Source organism: Hyla sarda, chromosome 3, assembly GCF_029499605.1.
Source record: "Hyla sarda isolate aHylSar1 chromosome 3, aHylSar1.hap1, whole genome shotgun sequence".
In the NCBI taxonomy this organism is placed as follows: Eukaryota; Metazoa; Chordata; class Amphibia; order Anura; family Hylidae; genus Hyla; species Hyla sarda.
The window spans coordinates 160,854,029-160,877,450 of record NC_079191.1 but is presented as its reverse complement, the minus strand read 5'-3'; positions in this window follow the sequence as shown (position 1 = coordinate 160,877,450).

The following is a 23,422-nucleotide window of genomic DNA, read 5'->3' as shown; positions in this document are numbered from 1 at the left end:
CACAGACAGACAGAGACACACAAACAGAGAGAGTGAGACAGACACACACTCACTCAAACACACAAAGTCACACACAGTAACACACAGACAGAGAGTCACACATAGACAGAGAGCCACACACAGACAGAGATAGCGCCAGACAGACACACACACACACAAACACACACACACAGAGACACACACACAGACAGAGAGTCACAGACACACAGTCACACACACAGACAGTCACACACACACACACAGAGTCGCACACACACAGTCACACACAGACAGAGTCACACACAGTCACACACACAGAGTCACACACAGTCACACACACACAGAGTCACACACAGTCACACACACACAGTCACACACACAGAGTCACACACATTCACACACACAGAGTCACACACAGTCACACACACACAGAGGCACACACAGTCACACACACACACAGAGTCACACACAGTCACACACACACAGAGTCACACACACAGTCACACACACAGTCACACACATGCAGAGTCAAACACACAGTCACACACACAGAGAGTCACACACAGTCACACACACAGAGTCACACACACAGTCACACACAGACACACAAAGTCACACACACAGAGAGTCACACACAGTCACACACACACAGACAGAGACACACAAACAGAGAGAGTGAGACAGACACACACTCACTCACCCATCCAGCGCAGCGCTCCTTCTCTCCGAGCGCTCTGCGAGTGACGTCACGTCCTCCTGCACGGCCCTGCGGAGGGACGTCGGGCCGGCACAACAGAAGACGTGGGGGCGCAGGCCATTTCACTGTGCAGGTGACGGGGGGGGATGGTGCTACTAGTACGGAGACAGCGCTAGTGAGGGGGGTCTGCTAGTACAGAGACAGCACAAGTGATGACGCGGGGGGGGGGGGGGGTTTCTGCTAGTACAGAGACAGCGCAAGTGAGGACCGGGGGCGTACCTGGTGTCACCCCATCAGGATGGTGTCACCCGGTGCGGGCCGCACCCCCCGCACTCAGGTCACAAAGCACCTGCTCCCCACCTTCCTCACAGACCCCTCCCCCCATGCTTTTCCCTATTAGCTCCTCCTCTTTGTACACTGTATGGTAAAGGACCTGCGATGACATAGTCAGGAATGTCCTTTACCATACAGTGTGAGTGCCTATTCTGCTCTGTGGGCTTTCTGAAGCCCGGGCTCCCACAGGGCCACTCTCACATTACTGTAGTTTGACGCATTTTTGCAGCGATTTTACTGCAATTTTGCACAAATCGCAGTAATGTTCCTCTAGAGTTCAGGGGGCCCCTTTGGACATGGGGGCCCTGGGCAATTGCCCAGGTTGCCCCCCCCCCTAAAACCGGCCCTGAGTATATACTGTAGGTTGCATTTTGCACTTCAGTAAAATGTACCCCTGTTTGCAAGACCACCGATTTACAAAAGTTCAAGGCTCAAAGGGCAACCAACAGGGTTAACAAGCCCCAAAACCATCACTGACAAATCAGTAGACTTTACTATAGAAACTACTACCCTCAGCTGACCTGAACAACTTCCCCAATCCTCCTCATGGGCACCTTAAAAGACCTAAATGATGTCATGCACATGTGATCAGTCACAAGGATGGGATGAGTAAGGCCACAGGTTGGTCTTTTCAATTGCCTTATGATGCAAGGTGTCAGCTCTTCGGCTGTAAGAACAGGCATTTACTGTTTTCTTTTTGAGCTTCAGAAAGAATGGTAGTAATGTGTGCAGGAGTTTATTGAAAAGGCTGTACATGTAACAAAATCAAGTGGGACATATATGGACCCTCCCCGGACAGTGGCACAGCAGTGTTGGTCCATCCCAATATTGTCCAGTGATTGGCTGAGTGTACATTTCTCGAGCCAAAACAGGAAGTGCTTCCAAGTTCATACATTTGGTGCCAGATAACCCAATTTATATGCGCCATAGATATACAGTCATGGCCGTAAATGTTGGTACCCTGAAATTTTTCAAGAAAATAAAGTATTTCTCACAGAAAAGGATTTCAGTAACACATTATTTGCTATACACATGTTTATTCCCTTTGTGTGTATTGGAACTAAACCAAAAAAGTGAGGGAAAAAAGCAAATTAGACAGAATGTCACGCCAAACTCCAAAACTGGGCTGGACAAAATTATTGGCACCTTTTCAAATTTGTGGAAAAATAATTTTTTTTCAAGCATGTGATGTTCCTTTAACCCCTTAAGGGCCAAGACCATTTTAACCCCTTAAGGACCAGAGCGTTTTTTCCACATCTGACCACTGTCACTTTAAGCATTAATAACCTGGGAGGCTTTTACTTATGAATTTGATTCCGAGAATGTTTTTTCGTGACTTATTCTACTTTAACATAGTGGTAAATTTTCACCGATACTTGCATAATTTTTTGGTGAAAAATTCCAAAATTTCATGAAAAATTTGTACATTTTGCATTTTTCTAAACTTTGAAGCTCTCTGCTTGTAAGGACATCCCAAATAAATTATATATTGATTCACATATACAATATGTCTACTTTATGTTTGCATCATAAAATTGACATGTTTTTACTTTTGGAAGACACCAGAGGGCTTCAAACATCAGCAGCAATATCAAATTTTTCACGAAATTTTATAAATCGGAACTTTTCAGGGACCAGTTCAGTTTTGAAGTGGATTTGAAGGGCCTTCATATTAGAAATACTGCACAAATGACCCCATTATAAAAACTGCACCTCTCAAAGTATTCAACATGACATTCAGAAAGTTTGTTAACCCTTAAGGTGTTTCACAGGAATAGCAGCAAAGTGAAGGAGAAAATTCAAAATCTTCATTTTTTACACTTGCATGTTCTTGTAGACCCAGTTTTTGAATTTTTAAAAGGGGTAATAGGAGAAAAAGCCCCCCAAAATTTGTAACCCAATTTCTCTCGGGTAAGGAAATACCTCATATGTGTATGTGAAGTATTTGGCGGATGCAATAGAGGGCTCAGAAGGGAAGGAGCAACAATGGGATTATGGAGAGTGAATTTTGCTGAAATGGTTTTTGGGGGGCATGCCGCATTTAGAAAGCCCCTATTGTGCCAGAACAGCAAAAAAAAAACCCACATGACATACTATTTTGGAAACTACACCCCTCAAGGCACGTAACAAGGGGTCCAGTGAGCCTTAACACCCCACAGGTGTTTGACGACTTTTCGTTAAAGTCGGATGTGTAAATGAAATTTCTTTTTTTCACTAAAGTCCATTTTTTTTCTTCAAATTTACAATTTTTACAAAGGGTAATGGGAGAAAATGCTCCCCAAAATTTCTAACCCATGCTGGGCTTTTTTCCTATTTTCCTTTGTGAAAATGAAAAATTTAGGGTAACGCCAGCATTTTAGTTAAATTTTAGTTTTTCATTTTCCGATCCAACTTTAACAAAAATTCGTCAAACACCTGTAGGGTCTTAAGGCTCACTATACCCCTTGTTACGTTCCATGAGGGATGTAGTTTCCAAAAATCAGCCACACCTGTGAAAATTACTAATTTAGGCCTCAAATGTACATGGTGCGCTCTCACTCCTGAGCCTTGTTGTGCGTCCGCAGAGCATTTTATGCCCACATATGCGGTATTTCCGTACTTGGGGGTCTTTTTTTCCTTTTACCACTTCTGAAAATAAAAAGTATGGGGCAACACCAGCAAGTTAGTGTAATTTTTTTTTTTATCTTTTTACACAAACAGGCTGGTGTAGACCCCAACTTTTCCTTTTCATAAGGGGTAAAAGGAGAAAAAGCCCCACAAAATTTGTAGTGCGATTTCTCCCGAGTACAGAAATACCCAATATGTGGCCCTAAACTGTTTCCTTGAAATATGACAGCGCTCCGAAGTGAGAGAGAGCATCATGCGCATTTGAGGACTAAACAGGGATTGCATAGGGGTGGACATAGGGGTATTCTACGCCAGTGATTACCAAACAGGGTGCCTCCAGCTGTTACTAAACTCCCAGCATGCCTGGACAGTCAGTGGCTGTCCGGAAATGCTGGGAGTTGTTGTTTTGCAACAGCTGGACGCTCTGTTTTGGAAACACTGCCTTACGATGCGTTTTCATTTTTATTGGGGGGGGGGGGACAGTGTAAGGGGGTGTATATTTAGTGTTTTACCCTTTATTATGTGTTAGTGTAGTGTAGTATTTTTAGGGTACATTCAAACCGGCGGGGGTTTACGGTGAGTTTACCACTAGGAGTTTGTACTGTGGCTCAAACTTGAAGCAGGAAACTCACTGTAAACCCCCCCATGTGAATGTACCCTGTACATTCACATGGGGGGGGGGCTAACCTCCAGCTGTTGCAAAACTACAACTCCCAGCATGTAGTGATAGACAACAGCTGGAGGCACACGGGTTGGAAAACCTTCAGTTAGGTTATGTTACCTAACTCAGTATTTTCCAACCAGTGTGCCTCCAGCTGTTGCAAGACTACAACTCCCAGCATGTACTTATCGCCGAAGGGCATGCTGGGAGATGTAGTTATACAACAGCTGGAGGTACGCAGCAAAACTCCCAGACATCTGTTTGCTGTTTGGGCATGCTGGGAGATGTAGTTTTGCAAGATCTGAAGGGCCACAGTTTAGAGATCACTGCAAAGTGATCTCCAAACTGTAGCCCTCCAGCTGTTGCAACCAAATAATAAGTTAAAGGGGTAGTCCAGTGGTGAAAAACGTATCCCCTATCCTAAGGATAGGGGATAAGTTTGAGATCGCAGGGGGTCCGACCGCTGGGGCCCCCTGCGATCTCTCTGTACAGGGCCCCGGCTCTCCGGCCTGATAGCGGGTGTCGACCCCCGCACGAAGCGGCCGACACGCCCCCTCCATACATCTCAATGGCAGAGCCGGAGATTGCCGAAGGTAGCGCTTCGGCTCTGCCATAGAGTTGTGTTGAGGGGGCATGTCGGCCGCCGCTTCGTGCGGAGGTCGACACGCCCCCTTCCTGCAGGCTGTCGGGGCTTCGTACAGGAGATCGCAGGGGGCCCCAGCAGTCGGACCCCAGTGATCTGCAACTTATCCCCTATCCTTAAGATAGGGGATAAGTTGTTCACCACTGAGTCACCACTGGACTACTCCTTTAAGGGTGCCAATTATTTTGTCCATCCCATTCTTGGAGTGTGGTGTGACATTATTTCCAATTTCCTTTTTTTACTCCCTTTTTTTTGGTTTAGTTCCAATACACACAAAAGGAATAAACATGTGTATAGCAAAACATGTGTTACTGCAATCCTTTTCTGTGAGAAATACTTCATTTTCTTGATAAATTTTAGGGGTGCCAACATTTACGGCCATGACTGTAAGTACGTGTCACCGACAATGAGGATAGACTTCTGGCCCCCAATGTAAGATAAAAAATCCAAGTCTTTATTTCAAATAGCTTAAAATCCAAGTGCAGCAAACATAGATCAGGGAGATAAAAACACACAAACGAAACGCACCAAGACGTTTCGACTGGTTAACAAGTCTTGGTCATGTCATCGTTCAGCTTTTTATACCCATTACCTGTCATGACATCATCCAAAAGGGAACAACTATCCAAGGGCTTTCCCAAAGGGAAATTAGATCAAAGATACAAACCCCGTGGATACAAACCCTATATTACAATATAGTAGGAAATATATCAAACAACTCCAAAAATTAGTAACATTCACTAAAAAAATATTTTTAATTAAATTAACAAACAATCAATAATATTAATAATAATTCTCATGTCACCAAAAGTAAAATAACAACTAATTCAATATATATACAATAAAGTTATATTATAGTTAAGGCCAGATGGGAAGCGAGATTCTTTATCAATACCCATCACTTTAAGTTGGGGAATATTACCTGAATGTTTATCTATTACGTGTTTTGTCAATCCTGAGATAGACCGTGTGTTACTTCCAGCATCGGGTATGTGTAAGTGTTCTTGAATGCGAGTTTTTAAGTTTCTAGTAGTGCATCCAATATACTGTATATTGCATTCCTCACAAATGATGGTATATATTACATGGTGTGTTTGACAGTTTATAACATTTTTATATTGTATTCCTGACCTGTCTTACAGGATGTAAATGTGGTGGTATTGGACATATATTTGCATGAACTGCCTCTTCTATGGCTGCATTTATAGCTTCCTCGACTAGAGAGCCATGTGTCACTAGATTGTGAAGTGGCAAAGTCACTGGGAGATAACTGAATTTGCAGGGGATGTCCTTTGCGGGGTCCTACTCAAATTCCCTTATCAACAATATAAGATATTTTTTCATCGTAACTTAAAACAGGGAGATGTTTATCAATAATCTTTTTAATATCTTAGAATTGATCCAAATATGGTGTAGTAAATGTAGGTATATTGTTGAGTTTGGGTTGTGTAGCGGGGCTATATTTTGGTTTGTCCCGTAAGTAATAACCTGCCGGCTTAGAATTTACTATACCCTCTTCCTCTAGATATAAGGTGAATATTATAACCTCTTTCTCTCAAACGTACACGAATGTCTGCACATGTATCAGGTAATATTTCCCAACTTAAAGTGATAGGTATCGAAAAAGTTCGCCCCTCGGAGAGGAGGCGATTGGAGTAAGGCAGTGTTCAGATGGGAGGCTTTTTGGATACTATGTATGGAAACTTGCTTCCCGTCTGGCCTTAACTATAGACAAGATTTATCGTGTATATATATTGAATTAGTTGTTATGTTACTTTTGGTGACGGGACATCTATTAGTAATATTTTAGATTTTTTGTTAATATAATTTTTTTGTGAATTGTACAACATTTTGGAGTAGTTTGATATATTTCCTACTATATTGTAACCATTGGTCTTTCATTCATTATCCATGGGGTTTGTATCTTTGATCTAATTTCCCTTTGGGAACGCGCTTGGATAGGCGTTCTCTTGTGGATAATGTCATTACAGGTAATGGGTATAAAAAGCTAGACTTTGTCACTGAACGATGCCATGACTAAGACTTGTTAACAAGTCGAAACGCGTTGGTGCATTTCGTTTGTGTGTTTTTATCTCCCTGATCTATGTTTGCTGCACTTGGATTTTAAGCTTTTTGAAAGAAAGACTTGAATTTTTTATCTTACGTTGGGAGCCAGAAGTCTATCCTCATTGTCCGTGATTGATCCAGCTGAGGACCCAGCCTCAGTGTCTGCTCACAAGCTTCCATGAGGAAAAATTGGATATTTGGACATTTGAAGTATATGGTGAGCTGACCCTTATTTTTCATTACATTGTAAGTACATGTGCATGTAATAGGCATAAATTGAATAAATCTACCTATAAAAGGGACTGTTGAAACCCCCTAAATTCATTTTATCTTTCCATTCATAGCTACGGAATTCCATACATTTTTCGTTAGGGTTTAACTATCCTATATGTCTCTCTCATACATTGTCTACCCCTTTCTTTTTGTCACTTATACCTTTCATTTATGTCTAGTTTTTATGTTAAACATATTTTTTTTGCATTTTTGTGATATTTGTAAAGTTTTTTTTTTTCTAATTTTCCATTCTAACTCCATTTCTAATTTTCCAAAATTGTTATCTGAACTCTTCTACAGACATTTTAATTCTTCTATAGAGTCCTTCTCTATTGAAGAGTTGGAGCAGTGCCGTGTGCCCCAGTATTTCCCTTTAGTATGTATTGTCAATGCACATTTATTCTCTGTATGCACTTAAGAATTAACTTGTTTGTACAGGAGGATGCTTAGGGATCACATGACTGCTTCATCCAATCAGGGCTGCTGCCCTACTCTCCCAAGTCTGGCTAGACAGGGGGGAGTTAGTTCTGGGGACAGGCCTAAGAGATACAGTTGCTGCACCAATCTGTTCCTGAGCAACAACACCCTTTGGAGGATTCCGCCGACCAGACCTTGCACTGTCCAAGTCAAGTTCAGGCAAGTCAAGTTCCAAAAGGATAGCAGGAGATAGAAAGCCCTTAGGCAACACAGGTCCAAATAGGTCCAGTCTGGCGGTAAGCCTTAACTTAGGATTCCAAGTGAAGAGCAAAGTCTTTTTGCTAGCTCTAAAGTTTTATGCGAGCTACTCAGTCAAGTTCTGAAGCCATGTCCGGCCTGAATGTAAACGATGGTAGCGGGTTCAGCAGGTAAAACGCAGGCTGGCAGATGGTATGAGATAGCAGATGGTGTACAGGTTGGCACGGACCTGCATCTGGCCTATGTAGACAAAATGATGGTAGTTAGTAACAGAAAGATAGTCTGTAGTAGCGTCCTCATACTAGCGGTAGGTGCGTGGTTGAGTGGTACCAAATTAAGGGGGTTACAGCACTTCAAAATTATAATTGAAGCAGGAGTCATATGAGCTGGTGGTTATGAAATGATAATACAAGCTAGATGTGTTGTTCCTCAGTAGCTTAATAGAAATTACAAGATAGCTCCAAAGTCCAGTTTATATAACCACAAAATTGTGAAGCCATCATGGTAAAGGGGAAAGGGAAGGAAGGATATAGAGTAACATGTAAAACATGGAATGGCATCAGTAGAGCAATACATAAAAACAATAGTATATCTAAATGTGAATGTCAGACTTGTGAAATGGTAACACTCCTGGATATCAAAAAGAAAGGGATAGATAAGTGTGGTTGCTCAGTATGGGAGGTGTTACCCTGTGTTCCTGCTGTCCTGTCAGGCAGCCTCCATCAGTGTCCCCAAGGCCCCCTGCACTTGTTTCCCTATTGTAAATATGTTTTACCATGTAAAGGGTTATAAAATGTAATGTTGCTTTAAGAGTTATACCATGCGATATGCCATGTGATTGTTACCCATGAGGTACCAGTGACCAGGTGATCCCAAGAGTGACTTATGGGCTACTCTCCTCCATAAAAGCCCTGGGAGGAGCTAGCTTAGCCCTCTTTGAGCTCTGCTCTTCTGCTATACTGAGGTCCAGTGCAGTCATGCCTAGTGTATGTGTCCAGAGTGTTGGAGACCTCAAAGTCAAGTCCTGCAGCCACCATCAAGTCAAGTAAGCTAAAGTCAAAGCTTTATGAGTCAAGTCAGTTCATGCCATCTGTCAAGTCAGATTGGTCTGCATTCAATTGTCCAGTCCTACTACAAGTCCTAGCAAGCCCTAAAGGTCTCTGCATCACTGGTCATCTCCTTGTGCCCTGGCTGAACTGTATAGACTTTACCAACAACATAGGGTAACAGCATCTGCCCGGCACCACAACTTTTGGCATCACAAACAGGATACGGGTGTGTGCCTTATGCCACAAGTCCTTCCCCCTAGTCTGAACTGTGTCCAATATTGTCTGCAAAAACCATATGCGAGTCGGTCTGATTAAGTCTGCGCCAAAAAGTGTATGGGACTTTGCAAGTGAAAAATGTTTTACTCATGGTGCTTTTGAAACAAAGGGGGACATGAAGAAAAGACTGTTATTTGCCATTGTAGATTATAGAGAGTCAGTACCGGAAAGGGTTAATTGGGTCCGGTGTTTCCAGCATTTATCTATCTTTTACTCTTTCCCTCCTAATCAACAGGTGAAATTGCTCACAGGCAGGGTCGTTTGAAGGAATTTGGGGGCCCCAAGCAAAATGGACATGGAGGCCCCCCCCCCCCCTGATGTTCACGCACGTCACGCTCTAGGGCCGGCGTCAGGACGTAATAATGCCAGCCCTTGAATTCTGGGAGTGCAACGTGAGTGAACGTCGATACGAGGCCCCCACATTAGGTGCAGCACAGTTCCCCCCACGTTAGGTGCAGCACAGTTCCCCCCACGTTAGGTGCGGCATAGTTGCCCCCACGCTAGGTGCGGCACAGTTCCCCCCACATTAGGTGCGGCACAGTTACCCCCATGTTAGGTGCGGCACAGTTCCCCCCATGTTAGGTGCGGCACAGTTCCCCCCCACATAGTTACATAGTTACATAGTTAGTACGGTCGAAAAAAGACATATGTCCATCATGTTCAACCAGGGAATTAAGGGGTAGGGGTGTGGCGCGATATTGGGGAAGGGATGAGATTTTATATTTCTTCATAAGCATTAATCTTATTTTGTTCCAGGAATGTATCTAATCCTGTTTTAAAGCTGTTAATTGTTCCTGCTGTGACCAGTTCCTGAGGTAGACCGTTCCATAAATTCACAGTCCTCACGGTAAAGAAGGCGTGTCGCCCCTTGAGACAAAACTTTTTTTTCTCCAGACGGAGGGAGTGCCCCCTCGTCCTTTGGGGGGGTTTAACCTGGAACAGTTTTTCTCCATATTTTTTGTATGGGCCATTAATATACTTATATACGTTTATCATATCCCCCCTTAAACGTCTCTTCTCAAGACTAAACAATTGTAGCTCCTTTAATCGCTCCTCATAGCTAAGATGTTCCATGCCCCATATTAGTTTAGTCGCGCGTCTCTGCACCCTTTCCAGCTCCACAGTGTCCCTTTTATGTACAGGCGACCAAAACTGAACAGCATATTCAAGGTGAGGCCGTACCAATGCTTTATAAAGGGGGAGTATTATGTCCCTGTCCCTTGAGTCCATGCCTCTTTTTATACATGACAATATCCTGCCGGCTTTGGAAGCAGCAGCCTGACATTGCATGCTATTCTGTAGTCTGTGATCTATAAGTACACCCAGATCCTTCTCTACCAGTGACTCTGCCAGTTTAATCCCCCCTAAGACATACGATGCATGCAGGTTATTAGTACCCAGATGCATAACTTTACATTTATCCACATTGAACCTCATTTGCCAAGTGGATGCCCAGACACTTAGTCTATCCAAGTCATCCTGTAACTTATGCACATCCTCTATAGACTGTACTGTGCTACAAAGCTTGGTGTCATCTGCAAAGATAGAAACAGAGCTGTTAATACCATCCTCTATATCATTGATAAATAAATTAAACAACAGCGGTCCCAGTACTGAACCTTGGGGTACACCACTAATAACCGGGGACCAATCAGAGTACGAATCATTGACCACCACTCTCTGGGTACGATCCATGAGCCAGTGTTCAATCCAGTTACAAACTAAAATTTCCAAACCCAAAGACCTTAACTTACCTGTCAGACGTCTATGAGGGACAGTATCAAATGCTTTAGCAAAATCCAGAAACACTATATCCACAGCCATTCCTCTGTCAAGGCTTCTACTCACCTCTTCATAAAAGCAAATTAGATTGGTTTGACAACTTCTATCTTTAGTAAACCCATGCTGGCTATCACTTATAATACAATTATCCCCTATGTATTCCTGTATGTAATCCCTTATAAGTCCTTCAAACAATTTACCCACAATGCACGTTAAACTTACCGGTCTATAGTTTCCTGGGGAAGACCTAGAGCCCTTTTTGAAGATTGGCACCACATTCGCCTTGCGCCAGTCCCTTGGCACAATACTAGACACCAGAGAATCTCTAAATATCATGAACAGGGGTACAGATATTACTGAACTTACCTCTCTAAGAACTCTTGGGTGTAGTCCATCCGGTCCTGGGGATTTGCTTACATTTATATCACTTAACTTACCTTGTACCATCTCTACATTAAGCCAGTTCAGTACATTATATGATGTGTTACCAGCACTGACCTGGCCAATGTCAGCTCCTTCTTCCATAGTGTATACAGAACTAAAGAACCCATTCAGTAGCTCCGCCTTCTCTTGATCGCCTGTGACAACCTCCCCATTATCATTATTAAGGGGTCCTACATGCTCTGTCCTTGGTTTTTTTGCATTTATATATCTAAAAAAATATTTAGGATTAGTTTTGCTTTCTTTGGCCACCTGTCTCTCATTTTGAATTTTTGCTGTTTTTATTACATTTTTACAGATTTTATTAAGCTCTTTGTACTGTTTAAATGTTATCGCTGACCCATCAGATTTGTATTTTTTGAAGGCTATTTTTTTGTTGTTTATTGCTCTTTTAACAACATGTGTCAGCCATGTAGGATTTAGTTTCAATCGTTTATATTTGTTCCCCTTTGGTATATATTTAGCTGTATAGTTATTTAGAGTTGATTTAAAGATGTCCCATTTACCTTCTGTATCAGTATTTGAGAACACCTCCCCCCAGTTTATGTCCTGTAGTGCAGCCCTCAGCCCAGGGAAATTTGCCTTTTTAAAGTTATATGTTTTTGCCTTCCCCGCCTGTCTTTGTTTTCTACATTTTAAGTCAAAAGTAACTATATTGTGGTCGCTATTACCAAGGTTTTCCCGCACAGTTACATTACCAACCAGCTCTGCGTTGTTGGAAATGATCAGATCCAACAAGGCATCACTTCTTGTTGGGTCCTCCACAAACTGGCCCATAAAATTATCCTGCAATAAATTTAGGAATTGTCGCCCCTTTGTAGTTTTAGCCAACCCCGGACCCCAATCTATATCTGGATAGTTAAAATCTCCCATTATTACCACTGTACCTGCCCGGGCGGCCCTCTCTATTTGTTTATGAAGCCGAACTTCTATCTCTTCAGTGATATTAGGGGGTCTGTAGATTACCCCAAATATTATTTTTTCAGTATTTCCCTCCTTTTGTAATTCTACCCACAATGATTCCACATCCTCAGAATCATCACACACTATGGCATCGTTCACACTGACTTTCATACCACTTCTTACATACAGACAGACTCCACCACCTTTTCTGTTCATTCTATCCTTGCGAAACAATGTAAACCCCTGCAGATTGACAGCCCAGTCATGCGAGGAGTCCAGCCATGTCTCAGTGACCCCAACTATATCAATATGTTCCTCCAGTATCAAGGCCTCAAGCTCCCCCATTTTATTTGCTAGGCTTCTGGCATTTGTGAACATACACTTTACATTTCCATCCTTTATGTTATTGGGGTTAATGGGATTCAAGGGTGTAAGTTTTATTTTCCTATGAAGCCTATTCCTATTAACTATTCTAACCCCTCCCTCCGCTCCACACCCAGGTACATTTATAATTCCCACCTCTCTATCTACACTATCTTCCCCCTCTTTGCTGTAGGTTCCCTCCCCCCAAGTCCCTAGTTTAAACACTCCTCCACCCTTCTAGCCATCTTCTCCCCAAGCAAAGCTGCACCCTCCCCATTGAGGTGCAGCCCGTCCCTACGGTAGAGCCGGTAACCGACAGCGAAGTCAGCCCAGTTCTCCATGAACCCAAACCCTTCCTTCCTACACCAGCTTCTGAGCCACTTGTTTACCTCCCTGATCTCCCGCTGCCTCTCTGGTGCGGCTCGTGGTACTGGTAGTATTTCAGAAAAGACTACCTTGGAGGTCCTTGCCTTAAGCTTGCGGCCTAAGTCCCTGAAATCATTTTTAAGGACACTCCACCTACCTCTTACTTTGTCATTGGTGCCAATATGTACCATGACTGCTGGGTCCTTTCCAGCCCCGCCCAACAACCTGTCAACCCGATCCGCGATGTGCCGAACTCGTGCGCCAGGCAGACAGCACACTGTTCGGCGATCCCGGTCTTTGTGACAGATTGCCCTGTCTGTCCCCCTAATAATTGAGTCCCCCACCACTAGTACCTGTCTGGCCTGCCCTGTACTCCTCCCTCCCTCCTTACTGGAGCAGACACCCCCCTGGCGGTCAGAGGCGGTATCCTGCTGCAGTTCTGCTAGCTCTGTAATGGCATCCCCCTCATCTGCCAAGCGGGCAAACTTGTTGGGGTGTGCCACGTTAGGTGCGGCACAGTTCCCCACAAGTTAGGTGCAGCAGAGTTCCCCCGACATTAGGTGCAGCAGAGTTCCCCCCCACATTAGGTGCAGCAGAGTTCTCCCCACATTAGTCTAGCAGTGTTCCCCCACATTAGGTGTAGTATAGTTCCCCCACATTAGGTGCAGTATAGTCCCCACATTATGTGCAGTATAGTTCCCCACATTAGGTGCGGTGCAGTATAGCTCCCCAAATTAGGTGCAGTATAGTCCCCCACATTAGGGGCAGTATAGTTCCCCATCATTAGGTGCAGTATAGTTCCCCCACATTAAGTGCAGTATAGTTCCCCACATTAGGTGCAGTATATTTCCCCCACATTAGGCAGTATAGTTCCCCACATTAGGTGCAGTATAGTTCCCCACAATAAGTGCTGTACAGTCCCCCACATTAGGCTGTAATTCCCCCACATTAGGTGCATTATAGTCCCCCAACATTAGGTGCAGTATAGTTCCCCACATTAGGTGCAGTATAGTTCTCCCCACATTAGGTGCAGTATAGTTCTCCACATTAGGTGCAGTATAGTTCTCCACATTAGGTTGGCAGTATAGTTTACCCCACATTAGGTGCAGTATAGTTCCCCACAATAGGTGCAGTATAGTTCTCCCCACATTAGGCTATAGTTCCCCCACATTAGGTGCAGTATAGTTCTCCCCACGTTAGGCTATAGTTCCCCCACATTAGGTGCAGTATAGTCCCCCCCCCACATTAGGTGCAGTATAGCCCCCCCCCCCCACATTAGGTGCAGTATAGTTCCTCCACATTAGGTGCAGTATAGTTCCCCCACATTAGGTGCAGTATGTTCCCCCACATTAGGTGCAGTATAGTTCCCCCACATTAGGTGCAGTATAGTCCCCCCACATTAGGTGTAGTATGTTACCCCACAGACATACAACCTCCAGCCATACAGTGTATGGCTGGAGGCTGTATGCCTGATTACTGCCCTACTTCAGTGCTCCGACCACTGCTGGTTTTTCGGAGCACTGACACTGAAGCTGATGTCACTTACCATGCTGGCCAGCGCATGTCCTGTTCGCTGCTCTGCTCCTCCGCATTGCTTTCCAATGGGCGCACGCACGGGACGTCAGTGGGCTAACAGGGGCATGGGATGTCCTTAATAGGGATGTCCTTAAAAGTGATGGGGAAATTAATCTGGGGGGGGGGGGCAATTGAGGACTGAGGGGCCCCAACAGCCAAGGCAGTGGGTAGATAGCCTCCGGCAGCCGAATCCGTGGATCTATGTATACTGATATGTATATTGTTGTCTTGAGTGTCTTCAGAAAGCATTACAAAGTCAAATTAACCCCCTGTATGTTTAAAGAGCATGTATGGACATTCACCATGCCACCTTATCTTGTTTCATAATCCAGACCTGAGAAGGACATAAATTGTGCATAAATGCCCGAGGAACTGTCACTAGGTCTCAGTAGCGCCTTCAATCCTCTGCCCTCCAGGACTGGGCATCGAGGACAACTGTATTTAAGAGGGGGAGTTTTTGGTGGCCCAGTACGGGAGGTTTTACCCTGTGCTCCTGCTGTCCTGTCAGGCAGCCTCCTTCAGTGTCCCGTAGGCCCCCTGCACATGTTTTTCCATTGTAAATATTTTTTACCATGTAAAGGGTTATAAATAGAGATGTCGCGAATTGTTCGCCGGCGAACGGTTCCCTGCGAACATAGCTTGTTCGCGTTGCCGGGCGGTGCGAACATATACGATGTTCGATCCGCCCCCTATTCGTCATCATTGCAAGAAACTTTGACCCTGTGTGTCAAAGTCAGCAGAAACCTTACAGCCAATGAGCAGCAGACCCTCCCTTTCATACCCTCTCACCTCTCTCACGGACTCCATTTTAGCTTCATTCTGAAGCTGCATGGTTAGAGAGAGGAGGGCTAGTGAACCAGCTCCTGTTTTAATAGGGAAAGCGATAGTTAGGTGGTTTATTCAGGGTCCACTACACTCCTGATTAACCTTTTTAGGGCTCAAACATCAGTCTGCATTTTTTTTGTTTTCCCCCTGTGTAGTCTAATTGCATTTGCCTGCCTGGCAGCTCACAGGGTATATTGTGCCCACTTGCCCAGTGGCACCACTCATATCTGCTGTCACAATAGCTTGCAATATAGCTGTAATATAGCAGTCAGTTTCTTTCACCCATGTGTTTTGCAACAGTTGGAGGCACCCTGGTTGAGAACCACTGGTAAAAAGGGGTACTCCGGTGGAAAACTTTTTTCTTTCAAGAAACTACAGTATTCAGTGTCCACAAAAGTCCTGAAGGACTCATCTGATCTCTGCTGTAAAGACAGCACCCAAAAAAGCCCTTTTTAGGGCTCAAACATCAGTCTGCATTTTTTTTTCTAAAAACACTTTTTTGACTGTGAAATAATATCAGTCACTTTCCATCACACAATTGCATTTAAGGGCCTGCCAGGGCACAGTGTTACACCAGTGCTACTCATATATGGTGTAATAGTAGTGTACATTTAAAAAAACAAAACATTTTTTTGACGTGAAATTAAATCAGTCACTTTCCATCACACAAGTGCGTTTCAGGGCCTGCAAGGGCACAGTGTTACACCAGTGCTACTATATATGGTGTAACAGTAGTGTAAATTTTTGGCTGTGAAATAAAATCAGTCATTTTACAAAACACGGGAGTTTTTGGGCCTGCAGGGCTCTGTGTCACACCAGTGCAAGTCATATTTGGTGTAATAGTAGTGTACATTTTTGGGCCTGCAGGGCTCAGTGTCACACCAGTGCAAGTCCTATTTGGTGTAACAGTAGTGTAAATTCGAAAAAAAAAAAAAAACTTTTTTGGCTGTGAAATAAAATCAGTCAGTTTACAAAACTCTTTGGACGTAACAGTGATTAAACTGATAAGAATAGAACTACTTAACACACCACTCCTATGTGGTGGCACATTAGATTGCACGCGTAGTGCCCCAAATTTGAAGTAGGAGGACAGACCAAGCATCTTTTTTCCTCTCCCGGTTCCTAAAATCAATGCCATATACACTTCCTGATAGGAATAGTACTACTTAACACACCTTAAGCACGTTATTCCAAATAATTTAGGAATGTTAGATGATTTATGCCCTTAATGGATTAAAACCAGACTCTGCATCAACTACGTAATTTTCCATGGGAGTTTTGTCATAGATCCCCCTCCGGCATGCCACAGTCCAGGTGTTAGTCCCTTTGAAACAACTTTTCCATCACTTTTCTGGCCAGAAAGAGACCCTGTGGGTTTTAAAATTCGCCTGCCTATTGAAGCCTATGGCGGTTCGCCCAGTTCGCATGTTCGCGAACATTTGCGGAAATTCGCGTTCGCCGTTAGCGAATGGAAAATGTTATGTACGCAACATCACTAGTTATAAAATGTAACGTTGCTTTAATAGCTATACCATGTGATATGTCATGTGATTGTTACCCAGGAGGTACCAGTGACCAGGTGATCCCAAGAGTGAACTATGGGCTCCCTGCTAGTCTCCCCCATTTAAGCTCTGGGTAGAGCAAGCTTCACCCTCTTTGAACTCCGATCTTCTGCTAAGCTGAAGTCCAGTGCAGTCGTGCCTAGTTTGGGTGTCCAGAGTGTTGGAGGCCTCAAAGTCAAGTCCTGCAGCCACCATCAAGTCAAATAAGCTAAAGTCACAGCTTTATGAGTCAATTCAAGTCAGTCCCTGCCATCTGTCAAGTCAGAGTGGTCTGCATTCAATTGTCCAGTCCTACTACAAGTCCCAGCAAGCCCTTTAGGTCTCTACGTCACTGGTCACCTCCTTGGGCCCTGGCTGAACTGTATAGACTTTACCAACTGTCTACCCTCAGTAAAGCTACCGTTGTCTTTAACTTGGCGTTGGAGTCTTTATTGCCCCCTTGCCTAGCCCGGGATCCAGCGGTGTACCTTCAGGTGGTTATAGGCTAAACCACGCCCTGGCGTCACGAATACAAGGGGTCAATGCCATCTGTTCCTAGAGTGACAACATTTGCCCTGCACCACACACTCGCCACCACATAAGAATAAAAACTTATGGGGAAAATAGGAATAAGGATGCATGAAGGATAAAAATAAAATAAAATTAAATGAAAGAATGAATTAGATTGTATAAGAAATAATAATAAAAATACAAATAAAAAATAAATGAATAAATTATACTAACGACCTGAATAAACCAAATGTAAAATCTTGAGGGAAGACTGATGAAACATGAGAGTGGAATCAACCCCAGGGTCCGTCATGCCATTGGTAAAACGACCGCCGATAATGGGCCGTGAGAGAGGGCCGGACTCCAGTAGTTTACAGGAAACCAAAGTTTTCCATTTCAGTGTTGAGTCCTCTCGGTATCAGTGTGTCAAACTCCAATATTTTTTTTGGCTTCAGCTCGTGACATGTGCTGTTCAATCAATTTGTAGTTTCTCAAAATATGCCAATTTTTCTTTACAGTTCTTTCAATTTGCTTATAACCTTTATTAAAAGGTAAAATGAGTTTCGGATCCTGGACATGTGAGGTACAGTGACACTGGATGTGAAAAAAGTGGATCTACAAGCCCCATAGACCAGAAGCAACTGTGATGACTAAAGCATGCTCCAACGAACTTTGTACTAAATGTTGAACTCTTCCTGTTTAACCTGCAAGCTCTTGAGTAAAGTAAAATCAGTTTCCAAAACCCTTCTTTGGTGGTCGATATTGCCTCAGCATTTGGCCCATGAGGCTGCTACCCTTAGAGTGTGGAGGTTAACACTAGGGATCGACCGATTATCTGTATGGCCGATATTATCGGCCGATAATCACGATTTTGGGCATTATCGGTATCGGCAATTACCTTGCCGATAAGCCGATAATGCTCCGCCCCCCCCCCCCGTACCGCCCCCACCGCACCGCAACCGCCCCCGACCCACCGCACCGTGTCGCACCCCCCACCGCACCGCCCCGGCCCCATTGCCTCCCCCATCCCCGGCTTTATAATTACCTGTTCCCGGGGCCCACGCTTCTTCTTGCTCCTGCTGCGTCCTGCGTTACGCTGTGCGCAGTGACGTGACGTGCGCGACGTGACATCACCATCAGTGCGCACAGTGACAGTTCAGGAGGACGCCACCGGAGCCAGATGTAGAGTGGACCCCGGGAACAGGCAATTATAAAACCGGGGATGGGGGAGGCAATGGGGCCGGGCCGGGGCAGTGCGGCGGGCCGGGGGGGTGCGTTCGCGGGGTGGTGGCGGTGCGGCGGGTCGGGGGGGCGGTGGCGTTGCGGCGGGTCGGGGGGGCGGTGACGGTGATAGGTCTCAGGACCCCCGGACAGGCCGGGGGAGAGAAGCGGGTGGCGGCAGCAGTCTATGGCACCGCAAAAGCCACTGCAGTGCATTGATTTAAAGCGCCCGCTTTAAATCAATGATCTGCAGCAGTGTCGCGGGGGGATAAATAGCCGATAACTTATACCGGAATATCGGTATAAGTTATCAGCTATCGGCCCTAACCTACACCGATTATCGGTATTGGCCCTAAAAAAACAATATCGGTCGATCCCTAGTTAACACTACCCTGGTGTCACAAACTGTGTCTATTTGTTACCCACAATCACCACCAGCACACTTGACACCAGTAGTCACCACAAAAGGAAAACTCTAGCAAAATAAAATTACCTTCATATAGCTGCTTATGATAAACTTATGTAACTTTGTATTGTACAAGTGTAATCTTTGCTGTGCACATACCCTGTTTCTTGCAGATTTTCTTCCAGGCAGTAAGTTCAGTTGTTCTTAGCAAACATGATGACTGCAATCTACACTTTGCTAGGTGTAGATGACACGTCACTTTGCAATGTCCCACTCCCAGATTTCAGAGAGCCAAGAGCGGTTCAGTGTGGGGTTGTCCCTGATTGGTTGAAGTGTACACACTTCCCTCATCTATTTTTACCTCTTCTCTAACCATATGATCTGCCCAGCTATCTGAAGGCAGCTCATCCCACAGCTCACACAAGCCCAGAGGGTGATGGTCTGTGTAGTTTTCTGCAGCTCTCAGCTCCAAGCTCAAACCATGAAGAGGTTTTCAAAGGCTGTTTATGGCACTCTCTTATTAGTAACGGTGCGCATGCAGGATCCCACTCCTTCAACTCAATAATAAATTATAAACTTGGCACTCGTTTGCAATATCGTGTGTTTATTTAATTTGCAATCCATTTGATAACGTTTCGGTCAACTTGTGACCTTCATCAGATCTGGATTGCTTCTGAACAAGGATTAGAGTAAATTGCCTCATGCCATGAGTGTAGTGGGGTGCAACCTATGGTTGCTGGGATGTGCCACATCCCAGCAACCTTAGGTTGCACCCCACTACGCTCCCGGTGGGAGGCTCATTGGACTCCTTAGGTCCAATGTCTAGAAGATACATTCACTTTAAACAAAGTGAACATGATCTATATGTATAAAGTGGGGGTACACTTTCCTCAAGTCTGGGCTTGATTATCACGAATAAATGGGTATATATAAAATATAAAATATATGTAAAAATTATGTAGATCCAGTGAATTAATTTTAAACAATTTATTATTACAATTATAGTGCTTGTGGTGTCCTTTGTAGGGCCCTTACATCGGACACCATGACACCATGATAAGCAAGGTAGTGAATGTATGAAATATTCATACAATGAAATAAAATAAAATAAAATAGACATATAATATTCAGGGTAAAAAGTGCTGGTATCCCAGTGTGGGAAATAGTCTGTAGCACTTATAGATGTATGCACGGAGATCGTGCCTTGTATGGTTCATAACAAATATCTTATAGTCTGAGTAGCGATGTCTCTGTATAGCTCGTATCTGGTCAGGATACTGCATGCAGCAGTGTGTTGGTAAGGGGTTAAAATCAATGCACTCTGCAGCGCTGGGATTTCCTTGTGTGTATCCCACTCTACCCTGGTGGCACAGGGATAGAGATTGGTGAGTGCAGCTCTGCAGCGCTGGAGGCCCCTCAAATGTGGACCACTCTACCCTGGCGGCACAGGGAAAGTTTTGAGTGGATTTGGGGATTTGGCACACTGTGCCTCTTACCAGCAATGTCCTGGAGCCTGGTTGCCGGAAAAAGGTTTTCGCCGGGGAGACGTCCACTGGCAGGCGGAATGTTTACAACTCTGGAAGCGTGCTCTGGTAAATTTCTTGCGATTCGTTGAATGATGATAATGATCGTCTGGTTTGCCAAAACTGGGGTACAGGTGATAGAGGCTAGACGCGTTTTGAGGTACTCATCTACCTCTTTTTCAATAACAATTGAATACAGAAATAACGCTAATTAAATTATATTAATTAAAAAAAACATATACATGAAAAATATGCAGAAATTGGGACATTCAAATCAAACCTTCATTTCTCAGAGGAAACAACTGTTTCTATGATCTATTGAGCAGCCAAACAAAGGAGTAATTGGGTGTTAATACTGTTCACTATGTAAGTAAATCATGACCGGTATTGTGATCAGGATACGGATTTGCCAGAAGTCTCCTAGACTTGCATTCAACTTCCGGCAAATCCGTGCCCTGATCGCTTTAACAGCGGAAAGTCACAGGCTACAAAGTTGCTGAGAGAGTTAAACAGATATCCGGACATTGGACCAACATCGAAGTTCCACTTTAAGTTTGCCATTATGTTATCTCTGTTTTATTATTTTGTATCCAATACAAATGCTGCTTACAGAAATATTTCTATGAAGACGCTCAATGGGGATTTTGGAACCCTGTAATTCTCATGTTTGCTTATGTATTTGGTTGCATTTCTGTTTTGCATATGGAGGTCACAATACTGTACACTCCTATACTAAACTGATCACTTCTACTTTCTGGATTTGTTTGCCCATCTGTCATCTTTCCAGTATACTGTACACTGTTAGGTGGCCTTGGCGGGTTAAGGTGTTATGGGGGGCAATTGTGTACTAGCTGGTTTTCTCCTAGGCAGAGCCCTAATGCAAGTATTGTGAGCCCAAAATGACAAGCTTCCACTTGGGTGTTGATTTCTAAAGACAGTGCCTATCATATTGATTATGTTGTGAAAAAGAAAACTTATGAAGGAGCTCTAGGAAATGAAAGATTTTTTAAGTATCACTTGACCACCAAGTATGTCAAGCACCTTAATGTATCTTAATGTATCTTCTTTAATGCATCTTCTTTATTTCATTAGTTTACTTTATGTAAAGGGATTGGATAAAAAAAAGTTAAACATTTTTAAACAGAAAAATTAAGGGATATTCCCCAACAATGGTGACCCACCTTAAACAGTGACTGACTAAATAGGCATTTTTTGCATGTTCAGCAGGAAGCAGTGAGCAACAGGGACCCAGCACTGTCAGAATGGTAATAGTGTTATAGAAGGCAAATGAGTATCCATTTTCAACCCTCAATTACAGGTTATTCCCTATCCTCAGGATATGGGATAGCTATCTGACCACAGGGGTCCAACATCTGAGACCCCTTGCAATCTTGGGAATGGTGAAGCAGGCCTCCTGTTTACCGTATTTTTTGCCGTATAAGACGCACTTTTTCTTCCCTGGGGGGAAAAAGTTGGTGCGTCTTATACGGCAAATACACATTAAAACCCTGTCATATCACGGCGGTTCCTGCGGCCATCAATCGGCAGGGACCCGCGGCTAATACAGGACATCACCGATCGCGGTGATGCCCAGTATTAACCCTTCAGAAGCGGTGATCAAAGCTGAATGCCGCATCTGAAGCGAAAGTGAAACTAACCCGGCTGCTCAGTCGGGCGGTGAAATCGCGACGTCCCGAACAGCTGACAGGACACCGGGAGGGACCTTACCTGCCTCCATGGTGTCCAATCGGCGAATGACTGCTCCGTGCCGGCATCCCCTGCATGGCCCGCGCTCTCCTTTGTCGTCATCACGCCGTAGCGCACGCTGTCCCGTCATCCAATAGGAGCGCCGTGATGGCGGCGACGGAGAGCGAGGACACCCCGGGGATGCGGCAACAGCGATTGTACCAATTGTACAATTGTACTTTGTACCAATTGTACAATTGTACTTTGTAATGAAACCTCTCATTTTACCATAAAATGTACGGCGAACCCCCCCAAAAAAATTTTTAGGGAGGAAATTTTTATGAAAACCACAATTTTGCACATTTTGGAGGGTTTTGTTTTCACACTGTACACTTTACGGTAAAAATTACATGTGTTCTTTATTCTCTGGGTCAATACGATTAAAATGATACCCATGGCTAGATACTTTTAAATTTTTGTACCGCTTAAAAAAAATCAAAAACATTTTGTACAAAATCAGTAATCTAAAATCGCCCTATTTTGACCACCTATAACTTTTTCATTTTTCCGTATATAGGGCAATATGAGGGCTAATTTTTTGCGCCATCATCTGTAATTTTTTAAGATACCACATTTGCATATATTAACCTTTTAGATAATTTTTTATAAATTTTTTTTGAATAAAATGTGACAAAAAAGCAGCATTTTTGGACTTTTTTCAATTTTTACGTCATTCACCGTACGGGATCATTAACATTATATTTTGATAGTTTGGACATTTACGCACGTGGCGATACCAAATATGTTTATAAAAAAAATTACGCTTTTTGGGGGTAAAATGGGAAAAACGGCCAATTTTCATTTTTATTGGAGGAGGGAATTTTTCACTTTTTTTTTACTTTTTATTTTTACATTTTTCAACTTTTTTACACTTTTTATGTCCCCATAGGGGACTATCCATAGCAATCAATACTGTGTAATGCTATGCATAGGACACAGCACTGCTCAGTATTATCGATG